This window comes from Lasioglossum baleicum, chromosome 3 (assembly GCF_051020765.1).
Source record: "Lasioglossum baleicum chromosome 3, iyLasBale1, whole genome shotgun sequence".
NCBI lineage: Eukaryota > Metazoa > Arthropoda > Insecta > Hymenoptera > Halictidae > Lasioglossum > Lasioglossum baleicum.
In genome coordinates this window covers 13,227,448-13,250,487 of record NC_134931.1, presented here as the reverse complement: position 1 = coordinate 13,250,487, position 23,040 = coordinate 13,227,448, and the positions used below count along the sequence as shown (strand labels likewise).

The 23,040-nt window shown below is 40.8% G+C and overlaps 1 protein-coding gene across 1 annotated transcript in view; it reads right to left on the bottom strand.

Moving 5' to 3' along the window:
- LOC143221967 (amyloid beta precursor protein binding family B member 1) overlaps positions 1–23,040 on the bottom strand; it is a 266,374-nt gene that overhangs the window by 202,916 nt on the left and 40,418 nt on the right. The gene's annotated exons all lie outside the window — the stretch shown is intronic.

The following is a 23,040-nucleotide window of genomic DNA, read 5'->3' as shown; positions in this document are numbered from 1 at the left end:
TGTGTGTGTGCTCGAAACTAAATATTTTCTTATGTTCTTATGTTACTTTTAAACATTAATTCTTCTGTATTGATATAGGGTAAACTGTACTATTGCTGGCACTGCAGTAGTTATTGGCACTGTTGATTTAAGAATTCCTGGTATAGAAAATCATTTTATATTGCTTCTTATTTATATTTCAAAGCAACGTTGTAAGTTGTCATAACAGAGTTCTACATATGACTGTCAACAACGCTGGTACATCCAGTAAGACCGACGGATGACCACAGTGCAGTGTAAATAGAGTTTTATTAAAATTTTCGTTACGAGTAAGTAAATACTTCATCGCTTTATAACTTCATTTCGGACTGTACTACAGATGTAATAAGTGCGTATATGTTTAGTTATAAAACAAATAGCCTGTTTAACGTTTACTTATTATTGTGACAATGACTGTACTATTTGTCTTACGATTGTTATGCACTGAATATATTTCATAATGAAAGATTTATAACTCGTAAAACTGTTTGATTTTGCTGAAATATCGCGATTAGCTTAATAATAGCAAGTTAAGCTCGTTTAAACATTTCAAAAAAAGATTAAAAAATTTTTACTACGATTTCGGCTTAGGGCGCCAATCATTGTACAGTTTACCTTATTAATTGTTTTGATAAAACTTTATCTTTACTTTACAACCTGAAAAGGTTGTTATAGCAGACAAAAAACGCGCACGGATCAGCTCCGAACCGGCCGATTATTTACAACCACCGCGCTCCGATAATTTCAACCCCCGACAGATGGTTAACACGTGCGGCAGACGCACCGAATCAGATCGATGGGATCATATATACATACACACATCCTTTTCTATTTTATATATATAGATAATAGATAATAAATAAATACTTATACGTATACTTTAATGACATGGAAATCCAATTACAGAGCACAGGCATTTCAACGCCGGTGTTTTTTGCGCGAGCCGCTAATAGAGCGCGTGCATTATTACACCGTTCCGGATGCACAAGGTTTTCGGTGTTGTCCTGCATCAAACGGGGACAAAAAGCGCGGACGATACCCAGCATCCAAAGAGAAACATCGCGGACGTGCGCTACGTTAAATTATCCCGATCCCGGTTGTGGAACGTAAGGTTGTTACTCTTTCGTAATCCGGTCGCGCAACCGAATAATATGCCGCTACGAAAGGCGGTATGCGCCGTTGAGAACAAAACTTCGGGACCATCTGCATGACAAAAGAGTTAGCACAACGCTGGACAACGGAGAAGCCGGTGGAACAATGCGATCCACGGTTCGCATGGTTCCTGCACAATTATCGTGAAACGCTCGCAAATTAATACCGCGCACACACTGTCACGCGTGCACGAATAAACACACGACGAGGCTCACATGATTCGGAAACGGTGTGCACAGTAGATCGGATCGAAAAAACATTTTTTTCGAAATCGGAAACGCTCCATACGGAAAAAGTTGTGGTTCGACGACTCAATGAAAATGTTTGGTTCCAGCATTCGCGCACGTTGTCTCCGAGGTGCGTGAACTAGTCATACGCGTAAAATATGTGTTTAACACTAGAACTACCGAGGTTAGGACGAAGCTATAGTTCTACCAAAACCAGTCACAATGACTGGTCTTTAAAGAATATGTAATAATAGATTATTTTTATACTTATTGGTTTATTACTATTTTACAAAAGGAATATGGGGCAGAGAATATGTCTTTGAAAATATTATGTAGTGGTAATCTTCCAGCTTTAGACCCTCCTTTTATTTCTCCCAACTGGATCTTGTATACTGTATACTTTCATTTTCGTCTTCAGGACTTGAAGGCACACAAACACGTATTCTTTTACGTAAATTCAAAATAAATGTAACTATGTTACATTACATCGCAGCTAAGTTTATGCTTATGTTGCGGCGCCAAAAGAAGACGTTGCGCAAAACATCAATAAATCTATCTAAATATCTAATAAACGATTTCGGGTTCGGTAAACAAATTATTGAATACTTTTCCACTTAGAGAATTACCAGTCAAAATGACTGGTATTGGTATAAGTAGCCATTAATTAAATTAAACATAAATAAAATTCATTATATCACTTCTTTAATTATCGCTGTAAGAGTCATTACATCATTGCGGAAAAAAATGTAACATGAAGTAGTAATTATAAAATGAAATTGTAAAACCAGTCATTCTGACTGGTCTGGTAGTTTTACTGTTAATCATGTTTAATTTAATCATACTTTCTGGTTACCATTACGCCGTCTATAACAGAATATACATTGCTGTTGATATTCTTAAAAATATTTGGCTCAATACGCAACCTGCAGGCATCATCGCACATCTTTCGGATTTTGATCCTGTCATTAGAGCGTGGAACCACAACTTTTCCCGTGTGAAGCGTTTTTGATTTCGAAAAAGAACATTTTTTCGATCCGGTCTGCTGCACAGGACACGCAGAGGCGGTGTACGCGATGGATTCACTCGTAAAAATCGATTACGTCGACTAGGGGGCCCGGCATGCCGCGATCTCGCCTCGCAAAAAATTTGACGGTTCGCAACACGTGCTCCGATCGTAAAGTTTCGGGGGCGAAACGTGCGAAATTGAACCCACCCGTCATCTTTCCGTGTACACCGGCCTAGTTCGATAGTTGTACGAAGAAACTTCCCGGGAAGTGGAGAATCACTGTTCGGCGCGGAATTCGCCGATATCCTCGCGAAAACACGCCGAGCGCTGCCCGTTCCCGGAGAGTAACGCGACAACAGGCTGGAGCAAATGGACTGCGACCAGAAGAGAAAACCAGATGCTGACCCAATGGACGCTGGGACATTCCTCTGGAGCCATGGTGCACGGGTGACGTCACCGGTCGCTTGCGTGGGCGTGGACACAGCGTGTTGGATGATCTCACGTTCGTCGCGTTACATCGGGAACTCAATGCAACCCACTGCGAGCGTGATCGATTCTTCGATCGTGCATTGTTTCGAACGCAGCCTTCTCGAATGAGTTAACACGTTCTCTACTGGCAGCACAGTACATATTGCGATTCAAGGTACTGGCTGGACAAAACTCTGTTTTTATGTTTGTCCCGTGTCTTTATAAATACTATTGTTAGTAACCTAGAACATATTGTAGAATATGCAGGGCGTGGCGGTCTAAACAGGTCACCTGAATAACTCGCTTGCTTTTGAAGATACAAGAAAATGCATCAAACCAAACTTATTTGGTATCGAGGCGCTCATAATCTGATGTTATTAATTTTTTTGTAGGTAGGAACGTCAAAGAGATATAAAGGTCAACTCAAGTTTTTCTAACGGAACGGTATGGTTTTTTATTTACATTCTGGTACAGTGTGTCAAGACGAATACAATGACCTATTATAGAGGTCATTTAAAAAAACAGAGTTGACCCACATCTCCTTAACGTCTCCACCTATAACAAAGTTAGTAACATCAGATTATGAGCGCCTCGATACCGAGTAAGTTTGGTCTGATGCATTTTCTTCTATCTACAAAAGCAGGCGAGTTATTCAGATGAAAAGTTGCGGAATAAGAGAAATCAAAAATACATAAAATGGAAACGACATGTAACCCGAGAGAATCGGAATTATAATATCATCTGTGTATATATCGAACATCGTTATAATAATACTCGATCGATGGAATATTATAATAATAATGTATTGTAATAATTGGAATATGCGAAAAATGTCGATAACGTAATATCGAGAGAAGGAAATTTGATGCATTAATAACGTGTAAAGGCCGCGGAAAATGATGAAACACAAAATTTAGTAGAATTTAATATACTTTCATGTCGTTATCGATTTATTGGAACCATCGATACAGAAAGAAGCAGTTCACTTAACTTTAACTTTTTAATGATGAAAACATTGATACATATTCCCAATGCAGTAGAATCGCATACTTCGTGGAAATAAAGCAGTTTAATGTTTTGACTCATGCAATCGTGTTTAGAAGAGAAAGGATTGCAATGAATCACTGCTTATAATTCACAGACCTGCTTGATCAATGTAAATAGCGATGACAAGTGCAGTATGAATGTGATTTGTGAAGTTTAAAATTTATTATGTTATTGTCCACTATAAATTTTATGAAATCGGGTGTCTAAAAATGTTTACAAAGCATACCATCACGAAGATCTGCAATGTCTAATTACTAGTCTGCGGCTGTTTATGCAATTCGTAATTTTTGTAGGAAATTTTCAAGAAAGTGGGGACAAATGAAATCTGATTTTCAGTGGTAGTAGCCGTAGCCTTTATAGATCCGACATAAATAAAACTCGTATATTAAATTCTGTGGAATTTTATATTCTTGCAGTTTTAAAAAATTTTTTAATTCGATAAAGGCATGAAGATCCGCAGTCTAAGAATTACGCACCGTTAAGGAAATGGTGGCTACGAAAAGATTACTGAATTTTCACATCGTTACCGTGACGAACTAGCCACGGATTTTTTTCGCAGATGGCCACGGTAAACCTTGGCAGATCAGAAACGAGAAATACCATGGGAAATGATCTCCCGTTAATTCGATCGTCTATGCACGAGCTGTCTGCGACATACATATTTCATGGGTATCCCGATTACACCGCGAGAAATCGCTGTGCAGTTCAAGTTCCAGAAATTCCTGATCGGAATTTCGAGCGCGTTCAGTTATCATTGGCGTAGAGCGTCTCGGCGACGACGTAATCAAATTGATAATTTTACACAGCACCATTCCGGGGAAACGACATTCCCAATCGGCCCTTATTTCAATCTCATTTTTCTTTAGACACGTCTCCGATCGATCTTGTTTCTCAACTAACAATTTCCTTCGGACTACCCAGAAATTTTCTCGCGAAGATTTATAGAAGTACGAGGATCCCATCTGCAATACTCGCTGCCGCGAAAATTACAGGATGTGGAGCAGACGTGTAATACAGTTTGCACGGTACACGACCGGAATATATAGTCGATATTACGACTACAATAGACAACCGCAATTTCTCGGCCGTCTTTCGTTAAGTCTGCATCAGACCTGAAACGATTATTCGGCTCGTAAAATTGACGGTACGTTCGTCGTAGACGAGTCGAGTGTTAGGGATGGTCGAGTATTATCAGAGTGACTTAATTTTCGAAAAACACGCGCGCTCCTACGCCAATGTAAGACGACGAGTTCCAGCCGGGAGAACGACGTTTTACTGTGTACTATTTTCGCGAAAAAGCATACTGTGCATAGTGTACACGTGCACCGAATATCTTATCAAGACAACGTTGCAAAATCTTGGGCATTGACGTGCACCGCTCCACGCAGAACATTTTCAAAATTCTCTCCACCGAACCAAACAAACGTTATTCCGGGTGATGTATTCCGCGCAATATGATGCATTCCACGCAATCAATTCATTTAATCATTACGTTATCGAAACCGTAATGCATCTTGGCACGTCACTGAGCCATGAAATTCGTATAATGTAGAAACATTCGTCCGCGAGCGTTCCAATGAATAAAAATGATTGCTGGATGCATATATAATGTGTATTGTGGTCAACGCGATTGTTTCAAGTTATAACGTTGTTATCGGTGCGCAAAAATGTGAAAAGTGAAAAATGAATGATTCAAACAGTCATCTGTGGAACCACGCTTTTTAAAAAGTGCAACGGTGCGTGTGCAATCATGAATTGCATTGTTTTCTTGTTTTTATGCGGATAGATTCTTCTTGCCATTTCACGTGGAAAGGTGAAAAAGTTGTAAAAATGTTTTTAGAAATGTCGTTACGTTTTTATGGTTCGTGCCGAGTTTAGATCGAAACAATTGAAAAATGAGCAGACATCCATCAAAATAATAATTCGGAAAGTATCGACACCATAATTAATATCAATCGGAGTTAATAACAGCTTGCGTCAGATTATACTCGACCAAAATTTGACGAGTGATAATGAATTGAACACATACTTAAATTATTATTGAAGTCTGAAAATGGATTATGTACATAATATAATAAATACTATGTCATTATGTATACAAGCATAAATGTAAGAGATCAATAATTCATCAAGTGGAGAATTGTAATGAATCAATTATAAAATCGTTGACTGTAAGTAGTTTTTATTTAATCACAGTTATCTGCATTTACAATGAATCACAACCAAATCGTTAAAATCAGAACATATGTATATTTGCATCCGAATTTATGTTACAATCGAATATATTTAGAATCATATAGATAGAATACGCAATGAAAATTCGAAATATTACAAGTCTCCATGTATTATGGGTGCACAGCGGATTTGATACATTTATGGCAAAAATGGGTAGATGCAAGTTGAAAGAGTACAAAAAAATCTGAGAAAATGTGTGAAAAAGAACGAAAGAAATTTGCAACTGATGTAGACAATTATCATTTTGCACAAAGATCCGCAGTCTAAATATCGGTTATGGTCCCTGATCACCGAGACTGTTTGTGCATGTGTTCCTCCAGGCCTACCGTCTCAAAAGTCCTTCAGGTAGTTCTTTCCCCAGATCAAGAGTAATCCCTCAGCGAACTCTCTCTCTTTTTTGAGGCTTTAAGAGTTCATTGTAGAAGTTTTTACGTTAAGTCTCAAGGGTTGCATGCGAGATCTTTACTTAAAGTTTCAAAGGTACCCTCCTAGGTCTGTCATACTAAAGGGGCTCATAGAAAGATTCCCAACTGCATCCATAGGGGTTTCCTTGAAGAGCTTCACCTGGCCACTCCTCTTTCTGATATCTAAATATCCATTAAATTGATCTTCACCTGAAGATTCGGAAAGTCTTCCCCTAAAGTCTCAGAAGTCTCTTGCGAGAACTCGATCGGAAGCCTCAGAAGTCCCTTGGGCGATCTCCCCTTGAGTTCTTAGAGGTTCCTTCAGAAATTCTTTATGTGAGACCTCGGGAGTTCCCCTGAAGAGGTTCCTGAGTCTTTTTCTAGAGGCTTGGAAGTACTCTTAGAGTTTCCTTCCGTAGACTCAAATTCTGTGAATGTCTCTTCCTCAGTATCATAAGGGTTTCCAGTTAGAGAGTCAGGGCTTCTTCGAGGTCTCATTTTGGGATTTCAAGTATCCCGGAAAGGAATTTAGAACTTAAAAGTTCCTTGGGGTAGATTTGCTCGGAAAATGCAGAAAGGATTCGCGGGAGATTTCCACCCAGGTTTTTAAGGTCTCTCTTAGAAAACATCCCCCGAGAGATTTAAAAGTTGCCTGGATTGAGGACGTTGTTTCTGGGGCATTTTTCTCAAGGTGTATTACTTTATTTAAACTTTATTTAAGGAAGTATGACCGCAATCATCCGACAGATCCATTTGCTTAAGCAAGTAGAAAAACAAGCCGCTGCGAAACAAATAGTCCGAGTTCATAGACCGATTGAAAGTTACAAGCTTTTCAGTGCGGACTCTTTTTAAAGAGGATTGTTATATAAGAGTAATTGTTATTTCAAGAGTATCGTGTTGAGCAACCGTAGCCTCTGAACGTTTGGATCAGGTTTGCTAAAAAGTAGCAGTGCAGAGAACTCTGGGAGGCAGCGAGTGGCAGGATCGCGATCGAGGTGTGCAAAATTGATAAGCTGGCAGCGGTTTAAGTTGAATCGATATAACGGGGGTTAAAACTTACGCAGTCGAAATTACCGTATTCAGTCTCAGATTCCTTTTTCCCCTGATTGCACGCGATTCAAGTAACATTCATGATCGTCGAATTACACCATTACCGGGTCGAATGAATCATGACTGACTACGAATACTGCTATACCGGTACTGAGAAGTTTGCAGATAACACCGGGGAATTGGAGGGGTTGGAAGAAGCCATCGACCAGAAGCGGCAGACGAACGGGCGCCGTGACCACCCCACCCTGAACCCACACTACCGTCCTTTTATTCACCGGCTTATCCAAAACTGGAACAGCCCCTTGCTCAGCCAGAGAGCACGAAACGTATGAGCACGGAGCACGAGATATTCGTTCCACCTTCGCGGCCATTCATAAAACAACCTTAAACGCCGCTTTTAACCGCTAAATACAGCCTGATTTACGACGGTATCTACCCGCCCCGCCAAAAATTTCACGGTCCGTTTAATCTATGGTAAAAAGAAATCATTGCTGCGCAACATTATCCGACCCGCAGTTCTACGCAATTATTGTCGCCGTTGTACAGGCCGAGTCACTTAACCGTAACATCTGAATTTACTCGTAAACTACCCATTCTGGGAAAAAATGTTTCGGACGAGAATTGTTTGATATCCAGCGGGACATATAATGTAGTAATTTGTTTTTTCATGTCTCGTTCATTTCACTATTTTAACAAGTTCTCAGCTGCGAATGATAAAGTTTAGCAACGTGTTCGTTATCAAACAACTACTGTATGAAACATTTCTTTGTGGAACAAGTAGTTTATGAACAAGTTTCAACGATACAGTCAATTGTCTCTTTGTATTTTACTCTTGACGAAAAATCAGTGAACTCCCGTATGTGTAACAGGATACGTTTCATTACCGATGCAAAGGTAACCGAACTCCCAACAAATTTACACAGTTCGGTAGCCGGTAACGCGAAACGATGAGGGATCACGAATTTTCAAACTCGCCGAGCGTTGTTTGCGGCCACGAATTTCTCTATTCTGGCGCCGTTCGATTCCCGAGGGCCGTTGAACTCTTGGTGCATTCACAAAGTAGCTGAAGTTCGCGCGGGTCGATAGATATATAAACGAGTCGTAAGTTTCTCGGGTGCAGGACTCCGTGAGCGCTTCCGCGAGCACGTACACACGAATCATGGAGGATCGTTTCCACCCTCGTGTCTGGGTAAACATCGTCGACGCGTCGTTACCAGCTCCAATCTCGGTTGTGCCCCGCGAAAATCCGACGGGACTCGATATCACCTGCCGGAAAATCGTGACGTCGTCGAACCAACCGGCGACGGCGACGCGACGCGACGGTGCGGTGGGCTTATACACGGCAAACTCGGTCGGGGGCTCGATATCGCAATGTTGCTCGTTCCTGCAATCATGCTAGCCCTCGCCGTCTATCCACCATCGATAGAGAGCGGAGCCGGAGTCTTCGTTTGATGGCCCGTTCCAAGGTGGGCCCAGATATGTACACGGATATATCAATCGAAGTGGAGTCGGCAACATCAAAGCGTAGACGGCGAAATATATCTGCGCAAACAGACCCCGATAAAATCGATGCGTCTCCCGTCGTCGTGCAGAGCCCGAGGAGCCATGCATCGTTTAAAATTACGTGTAATATCTGGGCTCGATCTGGGCGGTAGGGTAGGCGTCGCGTCGTCGGCGGGAGTCGAAGTCGAGAACAGGAATTCCGACTGATGAGAAAGTTGAACGAATTTTTTATCTGAGCACACGCCGCGTCTAAGAGCAGCTAGCCGACTCGATAAGAGGCGAAAGTCATTTGCTCCCCCTAACTCGCCCGGCAAAACGAAATCTTCTAAATCGAAGATGAGTCTCCCCCGACAAGAATCTCGTCATTAAGATTTTTGATTTGAATGCAAATAGGCTGCTAGTTCTCGGTATCTCCTGCTTCCCTCTACCCCGCCCCCGAGGGGTATTTCGCACCGTAAATGGAAATAGACCTTATTTTCCAGAGCGGGACAGAGAAGTTCGAACGACGCGGACACGGTTCGCGAGGGTCGGCGCAGAATCCACAGAGCAACTTTTGCAATCAGTTCCCCGTGGAACAATCGTTTGGACACGACTACATTAGGAGCTCGATTATCCGAACTAAGCTGGGAAACATGGCTGTTCGAATAATGGAACAGTTACGTAGTTTGCAGGACGCACCGACGATATCTCAAGGTCCAATATAATTGTCATCATGATATCCCTCATGACACCATACAACTTTCATCTGAAACCTTCTTCTATACCTCTGACGCTCATAGGAATAGTTACTGCAGAAAATAATAATTTTGCCACACCCTTCTATATAATGTAGATACTGCTTCTTCAAAGCAGCATCGTTAATTTTGTGTATAAGAGAAATCGTTGAACATCTCTTATTTTTTTCAGCGGTTCAAAGGTAAGTAACCTCTCAAGGCAAAACGAATTATTTTCCAGGGCGCAGGTAGGTCAGGTAAGACATAATCTACCGGTTTCTGCTTGTTACACAGACCGCGTGGCTCCCTGTCGCCGCGGCTCGGCGTCGCTCGTAAAGACAACAAACTCGACGTAATTTTATCCCGTCTAGGTGCGTCTATATACACACGTGCTGGCGCGGCATCGTCCTTCGGCCAAATGAGATTTTACTTCGCAGCGGGTCGCGCGCGCGTATCCCTGCGACCCGCGTTAACAACGGCTCGCCGCGCCGATGAGAATGAAACGGTTTACGCGAGCTAACACCCTGGCCCCCTGTCGCTCCACCGTATTGCACCCTCTCCAACCCCCTTCCACCACTGTAACCGTTCTCTCGTTACCGTCTGAAACGCCGTTGCCATAATTTAACGTTACATCCTCTTACGGTGAAATTTTTGTTAACGAGAAGGAAAAGGTGGCGGAAAGTCAAAGTCGGTGCCGCACGAAGAAACACGAACCCGAATATGGCGGCGTGGCGCGACTTAGGTTGGCGTGGCTCGTTGTGCCGGCAACGGTGAAAATAATTCACAATTACGGCTCGCGTATCTCTTTTAGGTAGGTACCACGACCCGATGAATCACGCAACCCGACTCCGTTTCCCGTCACAGCGTAATGCCCGCAGAAAATAATATGCACCGACATTGATCTGAAATTAATATAAACAATAACGGCGCGAATGCGTACGCTGACCCGATATCGCGTTTCGATCGTCGACTAACAACCGGGCAGATTACACGGAAATGGGTTTTGATGCCGCGATAGCTCGACGATAGGATTTCCGAGTGACTCGGAGGTTATCCCTTTAGAAGGCGAATTTACATGAGGATTTACACAGTTTGCTGGAGACCGGGTGAATTGCGACGACGTACACGCCCGTTGCCCGTCGGATACACCCGATGCAAATTCAAATATATTTGACGCGTGATTCGGCAGCATCGTTGCACCGGACACTTAACGAAACGCTGCTGGGGCCTCCGGACGGAAAATTTGCTCCCCGGTTTCACAGGGTTTTCAACGTCTCTCCCGCCGGTTCTTCGTGGATCACAAGGATCCGGCTTTGCACCCTTGTTGTACACTCGTTATAGCTGTATAATTACGTTCGTTAAATTCCCGGTGCCTTCTGGACGAGCAAACTGCTCGCTATTTTAATTAAAAGTTTCTGTTTGGCTCCCTTCCGCGGCCGGGAATTATGCAGCGCATTTAGAGCGCGAATTCAAACTCGAGCGATGAGGTAAACCAGCAGGTAAACCCGGCCTGGTGGACAGGGCAGCGAGTTGATTGATCGCGTGTCAGGTTCCAGCCAACCTGGCGCCAGCTCAGGGTCTCTCAACCTGGCGCCACGCGGCTCGCCTATGCTGCAAACTGTCCTTGTCGAGACGCAATATGTATTTCAGGTAGCGGAAAGGCGTGTAGCCCCGGACATTTTAATATCTTTGTTCAATTTATTCTGCATTTGGTCTACATACGTATTGTTTCATACTGTACTCATTCTAGTGTTATATATATTTGCTTGTATGTATATAATAATGTTCAATACATCGAAAAACATTAAATGCGACTTTCAAAATTTTGAAAACATTTTGTTATTGTGATCCCTCATTAATTCATACAAAAATATATAGAAATATATAGCATTCAATTGAAAAAACCAACACAAAAAATTACATATGCCATTGCGTTGCTTGCAAAGAACAGCATTCTCTAATATTTATTTTCACGAAAAACGCTGGCTGGTAATAGCGCGAACACCGTGTACATGAAGAATATCATATTTTCACCAATACATTTTTATTTTTAAATCATGACTAATATGGACAATTATTACTTCATTATTATATAGGGTGGGCTATTTGAAGCAGGTCACCTGAACAACTCGCTTGTTTATGCAGATAGAAGGAAATGTATCAGACCAATTTTTTTATGTTATTAATTTTCTGTAGGTGGAGGCGTCAAAGAGACATAAAGGTCAACTCTGCTTTTTGAACGGAACGTATGGTGTTATTTATTCGCATGCTGATGGTGTGTTTCAAGGCGAATACAATGACTTGTTACAAAGGTCATTTAAGGTCACTGATGCAAGTAGAATGCACACGTGTCACCAGCAAGAACAAGACAATAAAATGGGCGCCGCTAGCGAGTTCAAGAGATCGTCCGTTTCCCTTATCCCATTCTCGCGATTCGACGACCAAGAAAATCGTTTGATAAGAAAATGCGGCGGGGTTTTCGCTGTAGTAGCCGCTGCAAATCACAGTGTCCGCACCTAACTGTTATTCGCGTTTTTGCCTGTCAGTTATTCAGTCGATCTCGTTCCCTAGAACTGGCTCTCTTTCCCTCGCTCGAGCATGCCTTTCATTTGATCGACGACTGACGTTATCGCGAGTAATATCGGAACGGGAGGCGACTCCGCCACTTCCGAGCGATCAGCTTCGCTCCATCAAACATTCATGCTGTCGGCCGCGAGCTCGCGTTGCCGCTCCGTGAAAATGTGCTCGATAAAATGCACTGGTCTGGTCCCCGTCTCCTGCCCCCTTACGGTCGTGCCCGCGGTACTCTTTTGTGGGGGATATAGCGCCGACTGCCACCGTTAATATTCTGCCACGGTTAACTTTCGCTTCCGCGGAGCTACTTTTCGAAAATTGCTCGGCTCTTTCGATTCCAATAATCGTAACTCACCGGCGAATATACGAGCCTCGGCCAATATAAGTAAGTTACCCACCGCCCTTCCCTAACTTTTGTTTTGAAAGAGATGTATCGCGCAGTTTCGTGGCTGCGTAGAAGCAATAGCAGCCTTGATGTACTCTTAAGTTTTGACGCGATCGCATCGGCCGGTCTTACATTACGGGATTGTAAACATCTCGACGTTCACAGAGCGCCGTATAAGGTACCTATACCTCGAAAAATTGTTTACATTCTCTCAAATATGTTGGTATCTAATCAATTACCATACACGTAAGTATTGTATAAAGTATTATATCAATTCCGTATCCATAACATGAAAAAAATCGAATACAACAATGGAATTACTATTCTAAGTCGGAAGAAATGTTTAATTTTCAAGTTAACCTCTTGCCGTATTATTTTCTTTACAGTTGTAGGGACTAAAACGTCTTCATCCCCAAAAATGTCGTAGAAGAGATAAGAAAATTTATATTTTTTGTGTATGGCCATTTATTTTAATGTTTGGGATTGGCTGAGCGTGTCGACAGCGTGAACGCGCTGATTTACTGCGCCGCCCCGCTATTGGCGGACCCGCACGTAACCGCGAGATCGAGAGTCGATAAGCAGCTCGCAGTAGCTTAGACCAGCACCGTCGGACTTCGATTAGGATCGATTACCGACCCCAAAAAGGGGATTCCTATTGGCTGATCGCTGTATCGATCTGCCAATCACTAGTTCGACGGTGACGGTAAACTGCCAGCTGTTCGACTCCGATCTCAACGTTCTTCAATCGTTCTCGCTCTCTCTAAACGAAAACGTCGCGCGTCACTTGACCGGTTTTCGCGAGTAAGTTCGATTCGCTCTATCTGGATTCACGGCGCTATACGTGAATATCACTATCTACCTAACGAAATTAAACTCATCTTGTTAACATCTCATCAAACTCTTTATTATACTTCTCGAGCCAAAACGAGCTGTGTTTTGGCTTGTTACATCTCTTGTGTTGTACATAGTTCGTTGACAATTCGAACGAACCCAAGTTGGGGTGAATAAAGTGTATTTCGACGTGAAGTGACTCGTTCTACCCCTCCTAATCCGTAACGTTAACTATTGATTAATAAGCTGCGGTTCTGTATTGATTGTGGGAAGCAGAAGTAAAATAAAAATGGATTTTATTCCCTACCTTAAAACTTTGCTACATTAAAAACAATATTACAATGTTCTGAAATTTTTCGAATCCTTTACTGTTTCATATATCACCCAACCAACTTTCTCATAACTTTTAATAACATAAATTATATTTCATTTAAAAAGAAAGGCGTAACATTCACATTTGGCTAGAGTTTGTGTAAAATCTTCATCACACCAGTGGGACTCGTTCAACCTGCAAAGGGTTGAACTAAAAATTCTTGTACAATTTTTGTACAAGGTGTGGTAAGTTGCTTATTAGCCGAGCCTTGCATTTCCGGTTCTGTGATTCGTGGCCAGCCGAGTCGAATCGCGTTCGATAGGGAGAATTAACGTTATCGACCTCTAAGCGAGCGGAACTTGTTGCGAGGAAGTCGCTCCGTCTTTCTCGCTCTCTCTCGAAGGAGGCCAGGCCTCGGTGCAATTTCAAATACCGTGAACGATGGACAGAGGGGTGGCGGTCGGCCGGCATGGCAGCGAAGAGGGTGGACAGGAAGAGGGACTCTGAATGTAAAGAGAGGAGAGTGAACTCTAGACCACTTCGTCACACTCGAGGGAAGACAGAGAGGGCGGCCGCGTGCGGCAGCTTGTTCTAGTTTACGGTTCTCAGAACGGGCGCGCAGAGAAAACTCCCGCACCGTGCGTCCCACGTGGTTAAGAGGCCAACCCGAAATTGTCGCGGAACTCCACCGGATTTCGCGTTGAAATAACTCCCAAAGGCTGCTGCTCCCGCGAATCGTTGCCCAACGAATTACTTTTATTTTTCGCCCGTCTGCTCCTCGGTACACTGTATCTCCTACGAGCTCATTGCGTCACAGTTTCGACATTATCTTCCATTTTTATAACGCTGTATCTACGGATCTTTAACCTCTAAGAGGACGGAATGTTGGCTTCAGGCTTAGTCTTAACCAGAGTTGGGCAAACTCTAGTCACAATTATGATTATTGACTAATAACTTCATTAGCTCTACAAAACTGACTAAGTAAATTACTTGAGCGTAATGACTAATGAATAATGACTAACTTTTTATTATGGATGAATATTGAATACTGACTATAATGGCATAACTAATGACTCAATACGCAATCACAATTTCACTATGACTAATGACTAAAAATGGTTATAAGTTAAAATGAGGCATAATAATAACAGAAAAATATCCTATTAGTTTATCAACATATAGTTTAAGCGTACATATTAATGTATGTTAATCGCACAATAGTGCCTGATGACTAAAGATTGATGACTGATCATTTAAACTAACTAATGATTAATCATAACTAATAAGCAATAACTATAACGATTACTTATAGCTGTTACTAACTAGTGCCATGTAGTTATGACTAACTAATCAAAAAGTTTTAACTAATGACTATTTTGCTACGACTAACAATCAATCAGACTATTAGTAATTTTTAATTGTTAGTTGATTTGTGCCCTACTTTGATCTTAACTACAGTCGCTCTCATAATTGAAGGTACACACTTGAAATCAGAATAGCTTCGTCATACATACAGTGAGCCACGAAAGTATTTGAACGCACTTTAAAACAATATAACTTTTTTATGGTCAGACCAAAAGACCTGACTTTTTTTGAAGAATTAAAAGAATTGATTTACTAAATGACATGCAAAAATGATTTTTAGAAAATTGCAATTGCTAAGAATTACATGAGAAAGTAAAAGATGCACCATTTATAACTTTTTTATTAGAGCCCGTAAAGGAAATTTAAAATATGCGTTTCGTAGATGTATGTTAGTTATAGACATGCTGAAAATTTCATCGAAATCGGTTGACGCAGAAAAAAACGACACGCATATTAAGCATAAACAGGACAAAAGTCGCGAAAAACTATAATTTTCATCACATTTAACCGCTTGCAGTTCTTGGGTATGTTAATCGATTTTGATGAAATATTCAGCATGTGTATAACTAACATAGATCTACAAAAGATATATTTTAAATTTTCATGGAGGGCACAAATAAAAAAGATTTAAAAACGCTTTCTTATATTTTTGATTGCGTCCTTGTAAATTGTAATTTTTGGAAAATCTTTTTTTGCAGATCATTTAGTAAACCAATGCCTCTATTGCTTATAAACATCGGGTCGTTCGGAACCATTATAAAAAAGTTATACTGTTTTAAAGTGCGTTCAAATACTTTCGTGGTTCACTGTAGATGGACCAAACGACTATGCTAGCTGGATTTGTTTAATAGATGATATGAATTCCTTTTTTATTTGGACTTGTAACGATAATGTAAACAGTGTGCTTTGTAAGTTACATACATGCTGAAAATTGCAGAGAAATTGGTTAATTGGTTTACGGGTTATAAGTAGACTGCGAATCATTATGCAAAATAAAAACTTTCTACCCGAATTGAATAGCAACAAACTGGACTGAAATGAAAATGTAATTTCTTTCTTAAAATGTTGAATAGCAGTAGCATTAAATAGTCTAATGTTTATGCTGTTTCAGATTGCACCTACTCATTTTTGTCATAAATGCATAAAATCCGCAGTCTGGTTATAAACGATTTAAAAAAGCAGAATATATAATTCCCAATCCACGGTAGAAATTATTCAGTTGATATGCTAATAAATGTCAATATCCGAAATGCAATATCCCAAAACGTCGAATACGAGAGTTATTAAAATATACATCTATTTCAGTAATCACTTTGAGTGACTCCGTCCATTAATGCAGCATAACGTTCGGGTGTTTAAAATCTCTGGCATTAGGTAATCGCACTAATGGAAGAGATACATCGATGTGTGTAGATATAACTCGTCAATTTCTGTTGGATATTCCTTATTTTATATAGAAGCAATTAATTGGAAACCGACTCGGAACGTGCCACTTTTCCTTGATGACTCGATTAATGCACATCATCGGTGCATATCTATAGGAAAACGCTCGGTCCACGAGCATTCCTCTCTAGAATGCAAATGATTTCGACGCGAGTAGTAATATGTAGATTATATTAATCCCCAGCTGGGGTCCAAAACTCTGCTAAAACTAATCTCGTTTGAAATGTACATTGGAATTTTCAGACAGACTTCCTCTGGGTTATTAAAAAATTTCACTTGATTATTATTCCCATCATTTTTACAGTGTGCGTTTGTGATACCGGATGCAAAGGAAACGTCAAGAATACTTGGTTGAATGAACACACTATTACAATTTTCATTTCAACTTTTGAAATGCTGCTGTCAAAACAGATATTATAATTTAGTGTATATCAAGAACAACTTCTTTGTGTGTCTTCTGAAAGTCTGTTATTTTGTGGCTGAATATCTGCTAGGCATTGCATTACTACAACGCCGATAATGTACGATAATAATAGTGAATAGTCAAGTCACGAAGTTACATTGCAAACAGCATTGATAAAATGCATACTATGTTGTATTGTATACTGTCAAGTCACGAAGTTACTTGATAGTGAGTAGCAAAATTCATATAGAAAAATAGTATTACATAATGTGAACTGTTGTTGCGTTATTAAAATAGATAAGCGAACTGGTAATTTCAAACATTGGTGTGAAAAATATGAAACACTACTGTTTACGTCGCTCATTGATAGATAGTACTCAGCGTTATCATCGGTAAAAGGACTCTCCATTAATATCTGTGCTATTTTTATCGCGAGTATTGCGCAGAACAATTCAGTGTATCAGAACGTTCAGATAATAACAAAAACAATCCGTTTTAATAAAACCGATATCGCGGCATTAATATTATTTTATCGGAGAGCCGAGTTGAAGAGAATAATAATATGTAACATTAATCATTCAAGATCCACTTTTTGTTGCTAACCGGATTGCAACTTCGCAGTTGTGCAGCCAAGGCTGCAGCACATAGCAACTCTTCCAACTTCGTCGTCATAAACGTGACACTGCATTATTATGACCTTCAATGTTGACTTCATTCGCGATTGACAATCATGTGTTCGGCTCTCATCCTCATTTGTATAAAGAATTGTGGGATTCAATACTTTGACCGTCACACGTCGATCATATTAATCAACATATTTTAAACTTGAAAATCAACTTTTATTGATCATTAAAATTGTTTCGATTTTGACGAGTATCTTGTGACGAATATATCATTTAGTGTGAAAATCTATCGTTAAAATGAAAAGGTTATTTGACCGACAAATAAAAATGACAAATAAATAAAATCACAATATGTAGTTTTCTTCATTCTCTGACAGAATATTTGTAATTTTTGGAACGCTGTTACTTTTTACCAGAAATATTCTCCGCGGAGTTCGCTTTATAGACGGACAGAAATGTATCAAGTAGAAGTTAACCGTCATCGCTTGTGTAGCAGCGATCGATTGCCAACTTAGCAAACATCCGTCGAAGTTATGGGTCAACCCAATACTCCCATCAATATCAATTCAAAGGTTGCTGGTACTTCGAGAATTAAGAGGTACCCATCCTAGCTTATTATTCTCCGCTGTTCAACGATCCCATCGAAGGAACATCCGCAGTTCAATCTCAATTCCCCACAAATTATCAACAATCTATCATCGCGATTTAACGAAGGGCCGCTGCTCTATCATCGTTATCCGAATCGTATACTGATGAAGGGGGGGCAACGGAAAAAGAAATACAATTAATCGCGTCCGAGTTTCGGGGCCAATTCGCCGGTGCTGGCAAATTTGCAACGTTGAAACGGTGTTTCGTCAGCTGATTTATTGCCCTAAGAATTCGTGACAAGGTTCCGGAGTTCGGGAAGCCATTATTCACCGGCGAATCGGTGCATCTGCGGTGAACACGGTGTAATTCCCCGGGAACGAGGCAGATTCCCGAAGCGGCAGGTGGTTCCCGAGCCAGGTCAGATCGATGGAAACGAGGTTTAATGACAAAAGCGTCATCGACGGCCGTTCGATATCCGTTCACAAAGGGATGGAACACACGTGGCGTCATCGTCGTTGGATCCCGGATGCTTTTTCCCCGAACCCAGCCCCGACCTGGTCGATTGGCGCATTCTTGCCACGTACGTAAAGTATTCGCGACGCGACGTGTTGCGAAAGTTCAGCCAAGTTTCGCGCGAAACTGGATTCGTTCGACGTTCACGAGTTATTGTGTGTGTCTGCTTCTTATATTTCTCGGGGACACAACGGTGTCTCGAAGTTCGCGGCTGACAGCAAACGTCGCGACGGACTAATCCGAGGCGGGAGTTCTACGAGCGCGCGTTTTCAAACGAAAGCCCACCCGCCATTTCTTAATCCGAGCGAGCCGAAAATCCTCGGGTCTCGCGAATTCCGGGCGACGACGTCGCGACGGCGATAAATATTTATGAAAAGAAATCACAATGTAAATTAAGACCCGAAAAGGGACCGAACACGCTGCGGATAGTAATTTCCCGTCTACGGGGACAAGAAAGGACATCCATCGCGGGCAAGTTGTTATCGCTAAAGTGACGTACTTTATGTATTCCTTGCACGTTTTTAAAGTGTCCCGTGTCAAAGAGTTCCCGGTTAGAGAAAGAACGAGGGAGAATCTCCTCCGACGTAGCAACAGCGGCAGCACGAGTCGTCGTCCACTCCCCAGAGAGGATTTTCCTGAATTCGTTTCAACTGGATTTCCTATCCGCCAGTCAGGTACACTTCAGCCTGAGTACATATACACACACACGCGCACACATATATATACATATACATATAGAGAAACACGCACACATAAGATAGTTCCCGTGTCACGCAGCCAACGCCAACGCGAACGAAACGTATCTTCGTGGAACAATATTTTCGCTTCCCTCCCTCCCGTGATCTCTGCCCGGACTGTTTGCCGGGATACACTTCACACAGGTAGGGTAAACGTACACCATGTATTATCACCGTCGAATCGGGTTTCATTCGGCCAGATTCGAGTCGAACTGGAAACTCGTTCCCTCGCAAATCCTCTGCCGTATGTTTCTAAGGTTTCATGGGGAGCGCTGTTGTACATACGAGTTTTTGTCAACGGGACGACGACGACGGGGGATCTCTTTCCTCTTCGGCCGCGATCGTCGCGATACACAAGACTTGTTCGGGTTACTTCTTTCGCCGTTTGTTTGCTATAACACGCTACTTTCCCATGCTGATCTCCGTTCAACGCGTGCACCTAACTCTGTTCTCGTACGAACGCCCTCTATACGATTCTGATTTATCAATCAGACAGAGAAATTTTATTCTCTTTTTACAGAATTTTGCAGTATAACATCTTATCAAACTCGCGATGAAGAATTTGAATCAGAGACCATAACTGTTATATAACCACAAAGAAAAAAGTGTTGGTTACAAATAAGGATTATAAGTAACCGAAAATCTTCTCTCTTGTTGGTAAATGTTATTGTTGAGAGAAATTCATTTCGATCACTTATAACAGCTGTCGATGAGAGAAATTTATTTCGATCGCTCATAACAGTTATTGTTGAAGGAAATTTGTAATAGTTATTATTAAATAGTACAACTTTTAGATGGTAGACAATCAATTATTTCATAAATTTTTTATTCGTAAAATTAATTGCTACAATCAAAATTTAATGTGACAAACAGATTTTGTGTTGTTCTAACGGTCTGTTGATTCGTCCTCTTGTACGAAACCTTCTCAATGAATTTCACAGGCTTGCTCCATCCGAAAAAGAGAAGACAACTCAATAATTAAATAAGCAACCAAAATGAATTTTCTCATCAATAACTATTATGGACAAGTGAAAAGAAATTCAATTTTTTGGACAGTAACAACTGCTATTTGCAACCAAAAAGTATAAAAATCGATATTTTTTAATCGTTTTATTCTTAGAATTTTTTTCTTTATATTTCGTGTACATTATCTTAAATTTCAATAATAATCAACTTTCTACTCTAATGATTTTTATCGTAGAAAATTTTAATAAATAATAAATGTTATTTTTGGTCCCTGTTTTGAATAGAATCAACCAAATGTGTGTGATTTTCAGTAGAATATTACTGTATAAGTTAGAACCGTGTTGCAACTGTGTGTGTTCGTAAAATTTTGTTATACAGTGTTCTATTGTTTAAGTCCGTGGAGGTCACAGCAGATCTGAAACACGCAAAATCTTTTTATAAATTGTAAACAAGCCAGCCTCGTATAGATATGCAGGTTGTTTACTGGACAAGTGCGGCTATCAAAGGGTCGGTAGTTTGAATGACTATATGTAAAATCAAATTTAACACTCTACTGCACGAGTTAAGCTCGTGAATCCGTGAAAATCTTTGAAAAGTAAATAAGATACATATTTCATAAATAATGACTGTAGCAATTCTTGAAATGAGAGAACTGAAACAGCCTAACGACGTTAATCATCACTAGACAGCGGATCTTTATGCCAAATAAACATTTTCCACCTGAATTGCAAGAAACTGGAGTGAAATAGAAATTTATTTTCTATCTTAATATGTTTAGTGGGTTGAAGAGAATGTGTAACAGACTTTTAAAATTCTTCTAATCTGTACACTGTTTTAAATTACACATACTCATTTTTGCTATAAATGTATAAAATCCGCTGTCCAATCATCACATTCAAGAGCTAATACTGTTACAGATATTTTATATTTCCGTGTCTCCTAAATATTTCACGAATGAGAGTGGACTTTTAGAACGGTGATCTCTACGGGGTCACTATAAAATTTTGATGACTCTAAAGATTGGTGACCCGAGACGATTCCGAAGCCGCAGAGGTTAAGTCGATGAGCCGAAAGAGATCGAGAGTTTGCGAGAGAGGGTGGAGGGTGCGAATAAGGGAGGGCTGGTGATCGATTGCGTCGGTACATGCACAATAATAGGGGGATGGAGTCATGTATCCGGGCTAAACAGCCCATTTGCCCTGTACAATGGAAGCGACGTCGCTGTGGGCTCGACTTAATTACTAGAGGCTGCCTTTGGCGGAGATCAGAGAGGCGAAGTGAGGCGAGAGGATCTCCAATCGGGAACAGTCTACACGTAAGCCTCATTTAACAGACTTCCAAGAATGCAAAATTCACGGGCAAGTCGATGCTCTCCAATGATAAATTTAATTAACGTGTTGGCGGAACTGAACTTAATTGCCGAAACAATCGTTCGAGAACACGAACAAATAGACGACGCGATTAACCCGCATCTGTCCCATATTTCTACAGCTCAATCTGTCTCTAGATGACAAACTGACATAATGCTGAACCATTCATACGGTCAAAACGGGAATACAGTAAATCCTTTATAATCGCAAAAGCCTCGGGAAGGTTCGTTTGTGAAGTTTGTAGACGGTCACTATTTTACTACGTTTTTATTAGCTTGCTTTCTTGTCTGTCTATCTGTCTGTCTGTTTGTTCGGTACAAATGTTGCAATTAATTTTAAACTAAATTCCCGAGAGAGACTTCCCGCTAGAGACTCGACATTTTAAACATAGCTCAGAACTGGATGACAATGCAATATTAAAAAAAAATTTTAAACGCCTATGCGTTTAGGAGATATAAATTATTAACAATTTAACCGTTACACAATTATCTGTTGCATGCGCCCACGTTTTTCGTTTTAAATCTTACAAGTACATATTTTCATAGCTATTCAAAATTCACAATCACAAATTTTCAGGACTATCTGTACGAGGGTAGGGATCTGTATGGGGCTAGGAAAAATTATTTTATACTTTTTAGTCCGCTTTAAAAACGTGGTATTTTTAAAAAATTTATTTTTTCAGCTTCAAAGACCGAGCCGAACGTAGATAAGGACAGCGCGTGTAAAGGGAGACCGCGCGCGGCCGACTCCCCCCGTCTCTTTCTTTCCCATACGCTGTCCTTCCTTGCGCCCGAAAAGTTCATCGTCAATTAAACCACTAAATACACTTCAAATTATATCGTGTTTGGTCTTATTTTAATCAGAAAAATGCCATAAATATATTGGTGAAAGTTTCACAAAAAAATAAGTAATAATAGAAAAATTTTTATATTCGTATTATTGCGAGGACGCACGGGCCTATGAACTGTGCCGGGGCGGCGACTGCGACTCTCCTCGTCGCATTAGTACTGGTTCACACCGATACACCCGAGCCGAGATCAGATTACAGTGGAGGGGACATGTTTTTTGCGTTTATCATGTACGGCTTTTTTGTGACTATAGAGGAT